Source organism: Pseudophryne corroboree, chromosome 9 (genome assembly GCF_028390025.1).
Source record: "Pseudophryne corroboree isolate aPseCor3 chromosome 9, aPseCor3.hap2, whole genome shotgun sequence".
In the NCBI taxonomy this organism is placed as follows: Eukaryota; Metazoa; Chordata; class Amphibia; order Anura; family Myobatrachidae; genus Pseudophryne; species Pseudophryne corroboree.
The window spans coordinates 402,669,274-402,686,837 of NC_086452.1; the positions used below are offsets into that span (position 1 = coordinate 402,669,274).

Consider the following 17,564-nt stretch of genomic DNA (forward strand, 5'->3'; position numbering starts at 1 on the left):
TTTTGCCTGTTTGTTTATTCTCTTATTACTGTAATGGTGTTAGTCACCACTCAACTAAATGGCTGGCCCAGCCTCTTCCTCACTCCTTTGTGCCTCTGTCAAATCCCCCCCCCCCCCCATCCATTGCATTTGTATTTCTGGAATACATCTGTTCATGGTATAAAGGTCACTGCTGACTATGTTTTGGGAAGTGTAGGAGCATGTGACAAGACTGTCATTTAATTGATTTTATTATTCATATTTACTGTATATGTAACTGATACCTTCTAGGCTACGCTAAAGAAAGAATTTACTGTATGACTGCTATTGATGTACTCTTTATTCAATTACAAATGTGTCATTTATATTACCGCACTTTTGACCTGATTCAGAAATGGAATGAAATGCACGCAGAGGATGTGCTAAAATGTTCAAATCCGCTGGAGGCTTCTTGAGTTAATAACTGCAATGTCATTGGGTATTGTTGTTTTCCTCTGTATACAAGAAAATCCTTATAAATAAACCTGTTTTTAAAAGATTGTGCTGACAAATTGTTTTCCTCCTCTTGATCCCTCCTTCATTTCTTCTTATCTCCCTTTTCCTGTTCTCCCCTCATGTTTCCTTGAAATATATTTGCTCATCAAATATCTCAGTTTAAATCCATCAGAGATCGATCAAGGACCAGTTTGTCTTCCTGTGAAAAAAACAAAACAGAACAATTTTGGACTCCAAAAGCAACAATCACTTATCGGCAATTTCTCTAAAGGTCACCATTAAATCATCATTTACCTTTGTTTTTCAACAATTTATTGCATTCTATACAATCACATCAATAGCCTGTGTTGGCAGACACTTTGATTGCAGTGATAATTTGTACACATTTGTAATCCAAATCATATTTCAAACTTTTGTTTTTAATCTTCTCAACTAGAATAAACTGATGACAATTCCTTATTGCAGAAGATTTATATATTATTATCACATGGATGGTGGAGAATTTGTAATAATATGGACACATACAGTAACTGATTCATTAAGTGATTGATGATATTTGAATAACATGGCAACTTTATTGGTTTTATACTGTGGATTAATTGAGGAATTAATATTTTCTATTAATTACCATGACAAATGTATTGAACCTTGACTGATCAGAGGTTTTTTCTCTAGGATATGTTTTTTCAGTTCATTTAAATGGTTGTTCGTCAGCTCACAAAAAGTTTGGTAACAGGAAGCTGATGTAGCATTGTCATTTTATTTTCAATTACGTATTCATAAGGAGATAAATAAAACTAATAGACAGTCCGCATCACTTAGAAGTGACAAAGACGTGTAAAACAATAAAATATTTTAATCATTTGTTTACATTATACACTCTTACTTCCATTTTGGTGTGCTCCTTCTGAATTAAAAATGTTCACTTAATTCAATTAGATGTCGGATAGATTGTCTTCTGTACATGTCAATTCTTAAAATAACAATTGAACGTAATTGTCATATTTAAATGTTTATGGCAATGTTACATGTTAGCTACAAAAGAGGGGCAGTTCTAATAACCTACTCCAGAGCAATCAATTATATTCTAGATATTTTGGGAAATTAGAGTGATTGAATATAACTTGTTCACTTGTTTGGAAACATATGGAAGTGAGATATCTGCATTGCTCTTATCATGTAGGATGAAAGTCTCTTTTGTTGTACTGTTGCAGTGTGCTGGGGGAAATTGTTTTGTTTTTCTTGTCTAGATTAACCTGTCACATGTACCTGTGATGGGCCAATACATTGATTGAGCAACTGCCATTCTGTGTATCACAATTTATACAAGTACACTAGTCTCACAGCCCAACATTTGTTGATATGATTTTGTCTTTTAAAGGAGTACAGTGTTATATGTAATAGACTGACACTTTACATTTAAAAAGATAAATTTTGCTAGACTGCTGCTTGATTTAGGTTCAGTCAAGTCTTAATTCATGAGAGTGAGTTACATCAGTAATCAGCTGGGGTGAGCAACCATGATGTCACAACTGAGGGCCTGAGCTGACGGGAGGCAGCCTCAGTTGTAGGGGCTGAGATGTACCGGAACCTGGGAGGTTGTATCAGACCCCTGGACATGTAAGTAACATGAATAATAACTGCCCGAAGGCGTGACCACGACAACTTGGATAAAAGTCAATGATGTTTATTATGACAACTCCGCAACACAGCAGCAGTAAAAGAAAATGTAAAAGTCAGCAAAGAATAAATACAGTTCCTGGGTACTACAGGATGGCAGGAGCCACAGGGCACTGGTAGTGTGAGATAGTTCTTATGATCTTCTAGATGGAAAGTCCTTACCAGGCCCGACTGTAGCAATGGAGATAACCCAGGATTGTGCCAGCTGGTGTTCCAGGAAAAGCTGGGTTGCTGAAGATAAAACAGCTGCTGTGGATACTGGCTGGAACCAGACTGTTGTTAGCACGGAGTGGATACTGGCTGGAACCAGTTAAATAATAAATGAACTTGGGAGCGATGAAATATGAACTGAAATGTAGAACTTGAGAGCGGAGAAATAATAATACCGGTGGAGAGTGGTAAAGTGTAGAAAGGACACCGGCCCTTTAATGGAAGCTGTACTCTGCTGGAAGCTGAGCTGGAAGCAGGTAATGTTGTAGCTGGAAACAGATGAATCCACAATGGATTGGAGAGTCAGGCTACACCGCAGGTGGAATGCTGGTGCGGGTCTCTATGGTGGAAGTCTTGAGACAGGAGCTGGAACCTGGAAGACAATCACAGGAGAGAGACAAACAGGAACTAGGTTTGACAACCAAAGCACTGACGCCTTCCTTGCTCAGGCACAGTGTATTTATACCTGCAGCAAGGAAGGGATTGGCTAGGCAATTATGCAGATTAACAATACTGAGAACAGATTGGTGGAAATGATCAGCTGACAGAATCCAAGATGGCTGCGCCCATGCAGACACTTGGAGGGAAGTTTGGTTTGTAATCCATGTGGTAATGAAAACAGTAATGGCGGCGCCGGCCACCGGAGACAGGAGGCGCCAGGCTGACAGATGCACATCCAACCACGCGGACACAGCGGAGGACGCGGCTGACGTAATCGCCACTCAGACACTCTGCATGCAGAAGTTCAGGGACGGCGGCGGAGGCCGCGGGAGACGCCATGCCAGGTGTAATGTGGCGTTTACTGTGACAGCGTCCCAGAGTGACAGGAGAGGATACAGGAATGTACACATCAGGATAACAGATGGGATCCGGTCCTGGAGCGCTGAGCCAGCCTTAGGAGGCATCTGATGGGTAAGAAATGGCGTCCAGATACCCGGATCGTGACAGCACCCCCCCCTTTAGGAGTGGCCCCAGGACACTTCTATGGCCTTTGAGGAAACTTGGAATGGAATCTCCGGACCAAGGCAGGAGCATGGACATCAGAAGCATTGGTCCATGAACGTTCCTCAGGACCATAACCCTTCCAGTCAATAAGATATTATAGTTGACCGTAACGGTGACGTGAGTCCAGGATCTTGGCCACTTCATACTCAACGCCTCGTTGAGTTTGGACTTTCGGAGTTGGAGGAAGTGAGGAATGAAACCGATTCAAGATCAGCGGTTTCAACAGGGAAACATGGAATGTCCTGGGTATTTTTAAGAAGGGAGGCAACTGGAGTCTGTAAGCAACAGGATTGATGACTTGTTCAATCTTGAAAGGACCGATATAGCGAGGTGCAAACTTCATACTGGGAACTCTTAACCTCAAATTCTTCGTGGATAACCATACCCGATCACCCACCTTGAGAGCAGGAACTGCTCGACGCTTCTTATCCGCAAACTTCTTGTACCTGAACGATGCCTTGAGCAGAGCTGATCGTACGCTCTTCCAGATATTGGCAAACTGATGCAAGGTGATATCCACTGCGGGAACAGAAGTTGCTGGAAGCGGTTGGAACTCAGGGACTTTAGGGTGGAATCCAAAGTTAGTGAAGAATGGTGTTGAAGCAGATGAAGAATGATACTGGTTGTTATGACAGAACTCGGCCCAGGGAAGTAATTGAACCCAGTCATCTTGAGAGGAGGACACATAGATGCGGAGGAAGGCCTCCAAGTCCTGATTCACCCTCTCGGTTTGACCATTGGTCTGAGGATGGTAAGCCGTGGAAAACTTTAGCTTGACTTGGAGGACTTGACATAAACTTCGCCAGAATTTGGCTGTGAATTGAACTCCTCGATCTGTGATAATATCTTCAGGAAGACCGTGGAGTCGGAAGATCTCTTGTATGAATACTTGAGCCAACTTGGAAGCTGACGGAAGACCGGTGAGAGGAATGAAGTGTGCCATCTTGGTGAACCGGTCAACTACCACCCAGATGGTATTGAACTTGTTGCACATGGATAAGTCTGTAATGAAATCCATCGACAAGTGGGTCCATGGTCAACGGGGAACGGATAGTGGAACCAGTTGCCCCGCAGGCGACTGGCGGGATACTTAATGTTGGGCACACTTTGGGCAAGATGCAATAAACTCCAAGACGTCCTTTTTCAGAGTTGGCCACCAATAGGACCTAGAGATAAACTCCAGGGTTTTTTGGATACCTGTATGTCCGGCAAAACGGGAAGCATGGGCCCAATGCATGAGCTTCTTCCTTAGCATCGGCTTCACAAAACTTTTCCCTGATGGGGGCGTAGAGTCCATCCCTACCGTGGAGAATGCCAACGGATTTATAATAGGATGCTTGTCTGAAGACTCTGACTCATTTTCTTGCTCCCATGAGCGGGAAAGGGCATCGGCCTTGCGATTCTGAGAGCCCGGACAGAACTGGATTTTAAAGTCGAACCTGGAAAAGAAAAGTGCCCATCTGGCCTGACGAGGGTTGAGACATTGTGCGCCCTTCAGGTATAAAAGGTTCTTGTGGTCTGTAAGTATGGTGATTGAATGAGAAGCTCCCTCCAACAGATACCTCCACTCTTCTAGAGCGAGCTTGATGGCTAGCAACTCCTGGTCGCCAATGGCATAGTTGCGCTCAGCTGGGGAGAACTTCCGGGAGAAGAAACTGCAAGGGTGTAAATGGCCATCTTTAGCCCTCTGAGATAACACCGCTCCTACTCCAACGGAGGAGGCATCCACCTCTAAGATGAAAGGAGAGTCGATGTCAGGCTGTTTCAGAACAGGCGCAGAGATGAACCTTTGTTTTAAAAGATGAAATGCTTGCATGGCTTCTTCAGACCACTTGGACGGGTTAGCACCCTTCTTAGTGAAAGCAGTAATAGGCGCCACAATGGTGGAAAAGTCTCGTATAAACTTTCGGTAATAGTTGGTGAACCCTAAGAACCTCTGGACCCCTTTGAGGGTTAAGGGTACCGGCCAATTTTGGATTGCTTGTAGTTTCTCAGGATCCATCTCTAGTCCGGAACCGGACACAATGTACCCTAGAAACGGAATGGACTTGACTTCAAAGACGCATTTTTCTAATTTGCAATAGAGATGATTGACACGGAGACGGGACAGAACCTCTTTAACCCAAAAACGATGTTCCTCTAAATCGTTGGCAAAAATGAGGATATCGTCTAGATAGACCACGACATGACGGTATAGAATGTCTCTGAAGATCTCATTGACAAAATGCTGGAAGACAGCTGGAGCATTGCTCAATCCGAAGGGCATGACGAGGTACTCATAATGTCCGTCACGGGTGTTAAAGGCGGTCTTCCACTCGTCCCCCTCACGGATCCGGATGAGATTGTATGCACCTCGCAAGTCCAGCTTTGTAAAGATGGTAGCTCCGCTAACTCTGTCAAAGAGCTCAGTAATCAGGGGTAAAGGATAACGGTTCTTGATGGTAATGTCGTTCAAACCTCTGTAGTCGATGCACGGCCGCAGACCACCATCTTTCTTTTTTACAAAAAAGAAGCCTGCGCCGGCTGGAGAAGAAGAAGGTCGAATGAACCCCTTTGCTAGGTTCTCTTTAATATATTCCTCCATAGAATGCGTCTCAGGCAGAGACAACGGATAAGTTCGGCCTCGAGGTGGAACCTTCCCTGGAACGAGATCAATCGGACAGTCCCATTCTCTATGAGGAGGAAGGATATCAGCAGAAGCTTTACTGAACACATCCGTGAAATCTTGATATGGAGGAGGTGGAACATCAGACGACCTGGGGGAGGAAGAACAGACAGGCAATACTTTAAACAAACATGTCTCAGCACAGGAGGAACCCCATGCCAGGATTTGCGTAGTCGTCCAATCAATTGTAGGATTGTGAAGACGGAGCCATGGAAGGCCCAGGACCACAGGATGTGTGGCTCTTGGAATCACTAAAAAAGAAATAAGTTCAGAATGAAGAACTCCCACTCTCAGACGAACTGGTAGAGTCCTTAAAGAAATAACTGCATCAAAAATTTTGCTGCCATCCACGGCAGTTAAAGAAATGGACGAAGGAAGTCTCTCGGTGGGTAGGGACCACCGTTTAACATAGGCTTCGGTAATAAAGTTCCCAGCCGCTCCGGAATCAAGGAGGGCAATGACGTTCCGATAACGTTGAGCAACTTGAAGCGAGACTGGGAGATTACAATCTTGAGGAGATGGAGAGGAGATCATTACTCCTAGCCGGCCCTCTCCTTGGCGAGCTAGGATTTGGAGTTTCCCGGACGTTTGGGACAGGCATTAATGGTGTGAGACGGAGCTGCACAATAGAGACAGAGAAACTCGGAGAGACGTCTTCGGCGCTCAGCAGGAGTTAAACGGGAACGGCCAAGTTGCATGGACTCATCTTTAGATGGTGACAGTTGACGAGGAGGAGGAGCAGAAGATTTTGGAGCAGATGATCTTCCACGCTCAGTTGCTCTCTCTCTGAAACGTAAATCAACTTTCGTGCAGAGTGAGATTAGCTCATCTAACTTAGAAGGTAAGTCTCTGGTAGCTAACTCATCTTTAATACGCTCAGATAAGCCATGCCAGAATGCAGCATACAGGGCCTCGTCGTTCCATGCCAGTTCGGATGCCAGGATCTGGAACTGTATCAGAGATTGTCCTACAGTACGTGACCCCTGGCGTAAACGGAGAATCTCGGATGAAGCTGAGGTTACCCGGCCTGGCTCGTCGAAGATGCGCCTGAATGTTGACACGAAGGCAGTGTAGGAAGATAGCAGGGTGTCGGACCTCTCCCATAACGGTGATGCCCAATCAAGGGCTGAGCCACTGAGAAGAGAAATAATGTAGGCAATTTTTGTACGGTCACTGGGAAAATTGCCAGGTTGTAGCTCAAACTGAATCTCACACTGGTTGAGAAATCCCCTGCAGAATCTTGGAGATCCGTCAAATTTTGCTGGCGTTGGAAGATGAAGACGTGGAGCAGAAATGGGTAAGGTGGGTGGGGTTATAGCTGGAGTCACTGTGGTTGACGCACCAGACGCGCCTGATCCACGGAGAGTTGTCTGAATCCCATCCAGCCGAGTAGAGAGATCCTGGAGACAGCGGATGATGTGGCCCTGTGCAGCCTCCTGATGTTCTAGTCGGGCTGCCAGTTCTTGCATCGGCCTGGCCGCTTGATCCTGGTCTCCGGCTGGATTCATTAGGTCAGTGCTTACTGTCACAACTGAGGGCCTGAGCTGACGGGAGGCAGCCTCAGTTGTAGGGGCTGAGATGTACCGGAACCTGGGAGGTTGTATCAGACCCATGGACATGTAAGTAACATGAATAATAACTGCCCGAAGGCGTGACCACGACAACTTGGATAAAAGTCAATGATGTTTATTATGACAACTCCGCAACACAGCAGCAGTAAAAGAAAACGTAAAAGTCAGCAAAGAATAAATACAGTTCCTGGGTACTACAGGATGGCAGGAGCCACAGGGCACTGGTAGTGTGAGATAGTTCTTATGATCTTCTAGATGGAAAGTCCTTACCAGGCCCGACTGTAGCAATGGAGATAACCCAGGATTGTGCCAGCTGGTGTTCCAGGAAAAGCTGGGTTGCTGAAGATAAAACAGCTGCTGTGGATACTGGCTGGAACCAGACTGTTGTTAGCACGGAGTGGATACTGGCTGGAACCAGTTAAATAATAAATGAACTTGGGAGCGATGAAATATGAACTGAAATGTAGAACTTGAGAGCGGAGAAATAATAATACCGGTGGAGAGTGGTAAAGTGTAGAAAGGACACCGGCCCTTTAAGGGAAGCTGTACTCTGCTGGAAGCTGAGCTGGAAGCAGGTAATGTTGTAGCTGGAAACAGATGAATCCACAATGGATTGGAGAGTCAGGCTACACCGCAGGTGGAATGCTGGTGCGGGTCTCTATGGTGGAAGTCTTGAGACAGGAGCTGGAACCTGGAAGACAATCACAGGAGAGAGACAAACAGGAACTAGGTTTGACAACCAAAGCACTGACGCCTTCCTTGCTCAGGCACAGTGTATTTATACCTGCAGCAAGGAAGGGATTGGCTAGGCAATTATGCAGATTAACAATACTGAGAACAGATTGGTGGAAATGATCAGCTGACAGAATCCAAGATGGCTGCGCCCATGCAGACACTTGGAGGGAAGTTTGGTTTGTAATCCATGTGGTAATGAAAACAGTAATGGCGGCGCCGGCCACCGGAGACAGGAGGCGCCAGGCTGACAGATGCACATCCAACCACACGGACACAGCGGAGGACGCGGCTGACGTAATCGCCACTCAGACACTCTGCATGCAGAAGTTCAGGGACGGCGGCGGAGGCCGCGGGAGACGCCATGCCAGGTGTAATGTGGCGTTTACTGTGACAGTGTCCCAGAGTGACAGGAGAGGATACAGGAATGTACACATCAGGATAACAGATGGGATCCGGTCCTGGAGCGCTGAGCCAGCCTTAGGAGGCATCTGATGGGTAAGAAATGGCGTCCAGATACCCGGATCGTGACACATGAGGAGCAAGACTGCACTTGTTAGTTTACTGAATGTGGCCCAGGACAGATAGAAGTGTGTTAGTGCCTATTGTGAGAGAGGACATTGAAGTGCCCGCATCCTGGTTAGATAACAGAAAGTATAGCACACATACAAAGTGGAGAGTGCCAGGTACTTTGACACATTAAATATTGGCAAGTAACTACTAATTTGTCAAATAAATTCTAACCTTAACACATACAGTAATGTCTCTTTCCACATATTTCAGGCAAAATAAGGATAGCAGCCATTTAATAATAATTTAATGCAGAAGATATTGGAGATATATTCTGAATTCAGTAAAGCCCTCGTAGCAGCCACCCTGATAGCCCTCTATGGGGATAGCAATATGTTGTAATTTAATAAGTTTCTGAAAGCATCTTTAGTTTTCCCAATGGGAAAAGTTTGGCAGAAGAGGGATCTTCCGATCCATCCGTGGTGGACTGGAGCCCCTCTCTTCCTTATTTTCAGGGTAACCACTACATACATGTCTGGACGTTATCACTATAGTGGAAAATCTTCTCCAGGACATCATCTTCCTCTCCTGATAAGTGTCTCCTAATAATATTCTTGGTATAGTATCTGTAATTGTTATGAATAGCAGCAAAAGATATGATATTTATTGGGACAAAATATATTGTTTCATAAATAAGCCCCGAAGACCTGTGCTGGAGTATATATTGTGGGATAAGTAAGTAAAGCAACCTTGTTTAATTTCTGTCAAAGAGAGAGATGGGCCATATGTAATAGGGTCCGAGATTCCCGAGGTGTGGGTTGATGGACAATATCAGAAGTTTTTTAAAGGAGCAAGCATTTACAAGGCAAAACCATGCCAGTCTGGAGAATATCATTACACAAAGTAAAAACAATACACATGTATGCAAACTTTACTGCTATATCAAACCTGCATGTGCAGGGATCCGGGTGATAGTGACTGAGCAAGACCCAGGTGTCATGCTGTATTTTTTTTTTTTACTAGTTTTCACTTTTGAATGGTTTTATTATCTTGATGGAAAAATACCTAGGAATGCATTTACCTGCATAAATCTCAAGAGGAAGATGCACAAGGTACCTCACTGAATGTATATGATTACAACCACCTACAGAGTTATAGGCAAACGCATGGGGAGGTTTCTGGTTGCCCAGAAACCCCCCTCCTCTTGGCAAGTGGCTCAAATTATGACAACAATAGCAAGCTGCCACCACATCATGAAGCTTCTTCTACCAAGTTTGCTGTGCATGTGGATCTGCATCCTAGATCATGGCACTGGACCAGAGAGTAGCTACCAGGAAGAAGAGATGGGAGCCTTACCATGTGGTGGGAGAATGTGTGCTTAGAAGTGCAGTACTGGTTCTATTATGTGTGTGTATTTTTTATTTAAATATGTTTGATACAGCCTATACTATATACCATATTTGTTGTGTTAAATATAAATACTGTATTCCATACAGTATCTAGTGTATAAAAAGACTAATGTTTACAATAATATCCAGGGTTATTACTAGGTTCTTCTACCGCTCTACCAGACTCCCACACTTGCTCCATTATTCTGCAGAGTGGGAGATTGTGGATGGCATTTGGAACCCCCCCCCCCCCCTCTAGAAATTCTGCGTTTGCCACTGAGAGTAACTTAAAAACGCAAGACATTTATGCAAAGAGGGACACGTTCTCTAGTATGATACTAGCTACGAAGATCTCCACTCCTTGGATATTATTTAAATAAAATCAATATGCAAAATAAGACATGTTTCTCGAGATATTTTTATAAACTTAACATTTTGCAGCATTACCAGATTATTAATGGATTATGGCATTTCAATTCCCTTCTAACCATTTGAATAGAAATCAAGCTGCTAAATGATGGCTTTGTTTGTTAAACAGAATATAAGAGATGCAGGGCCTCTTTATTCTCCAATAAATGCAACTATAGTCTATTGTTCTATTGTATCATTTAATGGCTAAATGTACTTGGAAAAGTAAACATACCTGTATATGATTTATTACAGTTCCAGAAAAAGGAAATTGTTCTCATTTAACCCCTTTGTAGACTTTAGGCTTGATTCAGAAATGTAAAGAAATGCATTCACACCTACCAATGTGTATGCAGTGACTGTGCGAAAATGTGCAAATGTCACAGTGCCTTTTTTGTATTGAGACTCCCACTGGCAGCTCTGCGAGTTCAAGCAGCTGCATATAAAGAAGCAATGTTGGTTGCAGATCAATAGATTGTAGGACTTCTGAGTAGTGGCCGCAGGAAGAAAGACGATGGGGTAATTGTAGCTATGTATGGGACCGTAGTTGCAGGCTGAGACACACCCTGAAAATAGTTGCGATCCGCATACATTTTTGCCACCACTCCTCCAAATGGACTCCGACAGTCCATAATTTTGAAAATAAATCCTCTCTGCAGCCGCCGCTGCAAGATCAGCCTGGAACATGCCCAATAAATATAGCTGCACTGCGTAAAAATTGGGTTTACCTCTATCTTTAAATCAGGACCTTTGTTAGATGATGATAGTCTTCAAGAGTAGCTAACTACTTCTGATTGGCTGACATATTCTCTTCATAAACAATTCTGGTCAAAGTGTAAACAGTGTATCTTAAAAGATTGTGAAGAATAATAGTCCAGGGAGGAGATACACATACAGTATATAAAAATAGTAAGAAAATGTCTTCGTAATATAATGACCTCAGTTGAAGATAGGGGTACCAACAAAAATGTCCTCGTAATGATTGGAAGAACCAAAAGCGGCAATATATAGAAGAAATCACTCAGTAAACACAAGTTACAGTATAACATAGCAGAGAGGCAAAATACAAACACTAAACTATACTGAAAAGGGGGAGGAATTGGGAAGGGGGGAGGGATTTGCAGCAGCCAGAGTTAGACATCAAACAAGTATCATAAATAATGAGAATGAGAAATTATTGAGAAATGACAACACACAAATGTAGAAGGCAATCAGGTATCAGAAATATTACGTAGCAGTTGCCATTAAATATTTTCAAACATTTTCAGAATGTAAGTTTGAGTTTGTGTATCCAGCAAAGTAATAAATGGGTTCCATTTCAAATAAAAAAATGTCAACATGTTTGTTAATATCAGGGAATGTGGCTCTTCTATCTAACTGAAGGAGTCTATATTTGACTTCTTGTAATGATGGGGATGACTTAGAGATCTAATGAACCAGAATAATGTTTTTGGCTACCGTGAGAATAGTTATTATTAAAGGTAAAAAAGGCGTGAGTTTTCGACCAGTCGTCCAATTAATAAGGTTAGCACATAAACATGCCAATGGATCTAGGGGAAGATTAATTGATATATTGTAAAACTTTATTCCGAAATGTCTTGATTTTTCCACACTCCCAGAAACAGTGATAAAACGTAGCATGAGAGTGAGAGCATTTCAGACAAGAACTAGAAGAGTTAGGCAGGGCATGTCGTCTCTGTGCAGGAGAAATAGAGGATCTATGTAGAGTTTTTATCTGCACCTCCTGTAAATATGAGGAACGGAGCCAAAAAAGGGTTTTGTCATAATGTTTAGTAAGGGCATGGAAGGAGTCAATGTCTGGTATATTAGATTGCCATGAGGAAACGAAAGAATTCCAAGTTTTTTTATTAGAGAGTCAGATAGGAGAATAGAATAAAGATATTTCGTATGAAAAGGGGACGATCGTGTCAGCCGAAGGAGGGAAGTCAATGGTTCATGGGAGTGTACAAATCGAGTTTCAGAATTCAAGGTCAGGGCATAGTGTCTGGTTTGGAGATACATAAAAAAGGTGTTATTTGGAAGTTGATATAGGGTTTGTAGATCTGAAAATGCCAATATGTTGCCTCCAGGGTCCAACACCTGTGATGTAAGCGATAAGCCTTTATCTTTCCAGAGGAGATATTGGGGGTAATTCTGAGTTGATCGCAGCAGGAATTTTGTTAGCAGTTGGGCAAAACCATGTGCACTGCAGGGGAGGCAGATATAACACGTGCAGAGAGAGTTAGATTTGGGTTGGTTATTTTGTTTCTATGCAGGGTAAATACTGGCTGCTTTATTTTTACACTGCAATTTAGATTTCAGTTTGAACACACCCCACCCAAATCTAACTCTCTCTGCACATGTTATATCTGCCCCCCTGCAGTGCACATGGTTTTGCCCAACTGCTAACAAAATTCCTGCTGTGATCAAATCAGAATTACCCCCATTGTGAGTTATATAATGAGGGAGGGAAGGAAGGATTTCCCCAGAGAGATATGTATGGAGATGAGTGAGGATTCCTAAATAGTTTTTTATTGAAAGTCATCCAGGCCTTGTAAGACCAATTAAACAGATAATGTAATAATATATATTTGGGTTTGTCCCATCATTTAGAATGTAAGAGAGCACCAGGAGTAAATGGGGCAAATAGCGCTAAATCCAAAGCAGGCATAGTATAGGTAGAATTAGAAAAAAGCCAGTCAGAAAGATACTGAAAATAAATAGCTAAAGTATAAGAGTAAGGGTTAGGTAGGGATAGTCCACCTTTAGAGTGGGGAGTCTGTAATTTGTGAAGGAATATACAAGGATGTTTGGCTTGCTATAAGAATTTGGACGTGAGCTGATCAAAACGTCGAAGATCTGGTTTAGTGAGGCCCATAGATAACATCTGAAGTAAGTTAAATATTTTTGGAAATTTTATAGATTTTACAATTGCTATATGACCCAATAAGAATAATGGAAGATTAATCAAAGAGACATAAAGAGAGGACATTTTTAGATAATCTAGGAGTAAAATTTAAGTTATATAATTTTGAAATGTCCAAAGGAATAGAAACGCCCAAATATTTTAAGACAGTTTTGTAAACGAGAAGTGGGAAAGGAAGGGTAGGCATTTGATGAGCAATATCTGAGCCAGAGAGAGTCATAATATTTCTGATTTGGAGGTATTGATCTTGAAGCCCGCTATTTTGCAAAATTGATCAAATAACCGGAATAATGAAGTTAAGGAGGATTGGGGGTTGGAGAGGAAAATCAACGTCATCTGCGTAGAGTGCAATCTTCAAGACAACATTACCTATTGTTATGCCAATTATGTCAGGGGATTGTCTAATTTGGATCGCTAGGGGTTCTATGGCTAGTGCAAATAGGAGGGGAGAGAGAGGACACCCTTGTCTTGTGCCACAAAATAAGGTAAAAGAGGAAGATAAATGTTTATTACAGTTGTGATGTAGGGGAAGTATACAGTGTCTGTAATAAAGTAATAAATGAATGTGGGGATCCAAATTTTTCCATAATTGGAAACAGGTGTTGCAATGTATAAAGTCAAAAGCCTTTTCTGCGTCTAAGGCCAGTATCATTTTGTCAACTTGGGATTGGGTAGAAGTGGAGTGATGAATAACTGAAATCAATTTGTGATTATTTGTTACAGAGTGTCCTCCACAAATAACTCCTGATTGGTCAGGGTGGATCACATGTGGAAGGGATAATTTCAAATGGTCTGTCAATATTTTGGTAAATATTTTGTAGTCGGTATTTAAAAGTGAAATCGGGCAGTATAAGCTAGGGAGGGAAGGGTCTCGACCAGATTTAGGAAATAATGTTATAATTGCAAAATAAAGAGGTAGAGTATGAGATTCAATAATTGAATTATATAATGCCAAAAGATGGGTGTCAATTTTATCTACAAGTTACTTGTAAAATTCACCCGAAAAAACCCATCTGGGCCAGAATCTTTGTTAGGTTTTAAGTGTCTGATAGTTTCCCATACTGTATTTCTTCAATAGTAATTGTTGATGAGAGGGAAGGATTAAGGTCAGTAGGGACCTGAGGTAGTTGAGGGTTTGTCCAGATATGGGGAGTGGGGGCTAATAGATCTGAGGAAGAATTAGTGTCTAATTGTGTAGAAGAGGTTGGTGTGAAAGAGGGTGGAGAAAGTGTGGGGTTGGCAGGATTTGAATATAAAGTCTGGTATGTACTCATAATTTCAGTAATTTGAAGGGGGTCAGTAGTGAGTGTGCCATCTTCTTGCCTCAGGGAATGAACAAACAGAGGGTAGGAAGCTACTTTCAGTAGGTTTGTAAGCAGTTTTCCAGTTTTATTTCCGTATTTATGGAAGCAATAATCTACTTTAAACTTGTACTTATGACCCATAGAAGTCAAGAATTCGTTGAACTGTAATTTTAAGGTATTATGGGGGTCATTCCAAGTTGTTCGCTCGTTGCCGATTTTCGCAACGGAGCGATTAAGGCAAAAATGCGCATGATTCGCAGTGCGCATGCGGTTAGTATTTTAACACAGAACTTAGTAGAATTACTCACGCCCGAGCGAAGATTTTTCATCGTTGAAGTGATCGTAGTGTGATTGACAGGAAGTGGGTGTTTCTGGGCGGAAACTGGCCGTTTTCTGGGAGTGTATGGAAAAACGCAGGCGTGCCAGGGAAAAACGCGGGAGTGTCTGGAGAAACGGGGGAGTGGCTGGCCGAATGCTGGTCGTGTGTGTCACCAGGAACGAAACTGACTGAACTGATCGCTATTTGTGAGTAAGTCTCGAGCTACTCAGAAACTGCTAAGAAATTTCTTTTCGCAATTCTGCTAATCTTTCATGCGCAATTCTGCTAAGCTAAGATACACTCCCAGAGGGCGGCGGCTTAACGTGTGCAATGCTGCTAAAAGCAGCTAGCGAGCGAACAACTCGGAATCACCCCCTATATACAGTTTTGTGTGATAAAGTTTGATAGGCATTGGACAGGGATTGTTGAATATTAATGTAAGATTGAGCATATCTGTTTTTAAAGGCTGAGTGTTAGGACATAATATGCCCCCTAATAACTGATTTTGCGGTTTGCCAGAGTAGAGGAGTATTGTCTTCACAATGTGATGTATTGTTAAACAGATATGAATACTAAATGAGAGGGGAATTTCCATTGTGGAACTGGAGGAGAGTTCGAGTGGATAGGTAAGGAAAACCAAAGCAAGGCATGATCGGAAATTGAAATGGGCTCTATTGTAGAAGAGAAAATTGAAGGAAAGAGGTGTTGTGTGATAAATACATAGTCTATTAGTCTATACAAGAGAATGTATTATGAGCAGCTGAGTGACATGTAAAGTCTCTGTCAATCGGATGTAATGCGCACCAAGTGTCTATTAATTGTAGGGTTTTGGTTAAGTGGGGAATATCCAACTTTGGAAGACGAAAAGAGTCTGGAGGGGGCTGTGAGCGATCCAAATATACAGATGATATTAACTTAAAATCACCACATAATATTACATTTCCGGAGCTGTAAGGAACCAATCTAGTCAGTACATTTTGGAAGAAAGGTCTACAGTAAGAATTCGGGGCATCACAGTTACAAAAAATGTAAGGATGATCATCTATTGTCACTCTCACAAGGAGAAATCTTCACTGAGGATTAATATCTGTAGAAATCATTACTATATTAATATGGTGTTTAACCATTAACACAATGCCTCTAGATTTTGAATTATAAGGAGCTGCAGCAATCAGGGTCCAACTAAAGATTGTAGTTTTAGCGTTCTCAGCTGAGTGAGATGTGTTTCTTGAAGAAATACCAACTCTATTTTTTGCTTAGATAGGTATAGAAGAATTTTTCGGCATTTAGCCGGAGTGTTAATGCCTCCTACATTCAAAGTGCCAATCTTAATCTCAATCATTTACTCACCCATAAAAATGTAGCATCAAGGGTGTAGTACTGCTGGCCTTGTAGATACGGAAATACAGTTGCAACCTGGAGATGGGGATAGGAGGTGGAGGGACAGAGGTAAAATCTAAATACACAACATGGTTATGTATAAGGTTTGATAGTCAAACCAACTCCTGGAAAGAAACATTAGCATAGTAATAGATCTCTATGAACAAAGGGGGATAGGGGTTCAACAATGGGCTCCAAGCAATATCCCGGCCGGGTTCCTATACATAGTCATGGAGCTGCAATATATGTAAACAGTGAACAGGGAAATATATATATATATATATATATTTAATTTAAGAAGCAGAAATAATGTAAGACTAAATCAGCAAAATATAGAAACATAGAAACATAGAATTTGTCGGCAGATAAGAACCACTTGGCCCATCTAGTCTGCCCCTTTTTTTTTTATATTATTTTTATCTCTAACCTTATTTGATCCTTATTTCTTTGTAAGGATATCCTTATGTCTATCCCATGCATGTTTAAATTGCTCTACTGTCTTAGCCTCTACCACCTCTGATGGGAGGCTATTCCACTTGTCCACTACCCTTTCTGTGAAATAATTTTTCCGCAAATTTCCCCTGAACCTCCCCCCCTCCAGTCTCAGTGCATGTCCTCGTGTCCTATTGCTTCTCTTCATTTGGAGAATGTTTCCCTCCTGGACTTTGTTAAAACCCTTGATATATTTGAAAGTTTCTATCATGTCCCCCCTTTCCCTTCTCTGCTCCAAACTATACATATTGAGATTTCTTAGTCTTTCTGGGTATGTTTTGTGATGTAGGCCATGCACCATTTTAGTTGCCCTCCTTTGTACAGTTTCTAATGTATTAATATCCTTTTGAAGATATGGCCTCCAGAACTGAATACAGTATTCTAGATGAGGCCGTACCAATGACCTATTGTCACGATCCGGGTATCTGGACGCCATTTCTTACCTATCAGATGCCTCCTAAGGCTGACTCAGCGCTCCAGGACCGGATCCCATCTGTTAT

The 17,564-nt window shown here is 42.2% G+C and overlaps 1 long non-coding RNA gene across 1 annotated transcript in view; it reads right to left on the minus strand.

Moving 5' to 3' along the window:
• Nucleotides 1-286: 286 nt before the first annotated feature.
• LOC134957079 (uncharacterized) overlaps nt 287-17,564 on the minus strand; it is a 129,230-nt gene continuing 111,952 nt past the window's right edge. Inside the window, exon 3 of the long non-coding RNA XR_010186440.1 lies at nt 287-673. This is a non-coding gene — a long non-coding RNA (uncharacterized LOC134957079). The remainder of the gene's footprint in view (nt 674-17,564) is intronic.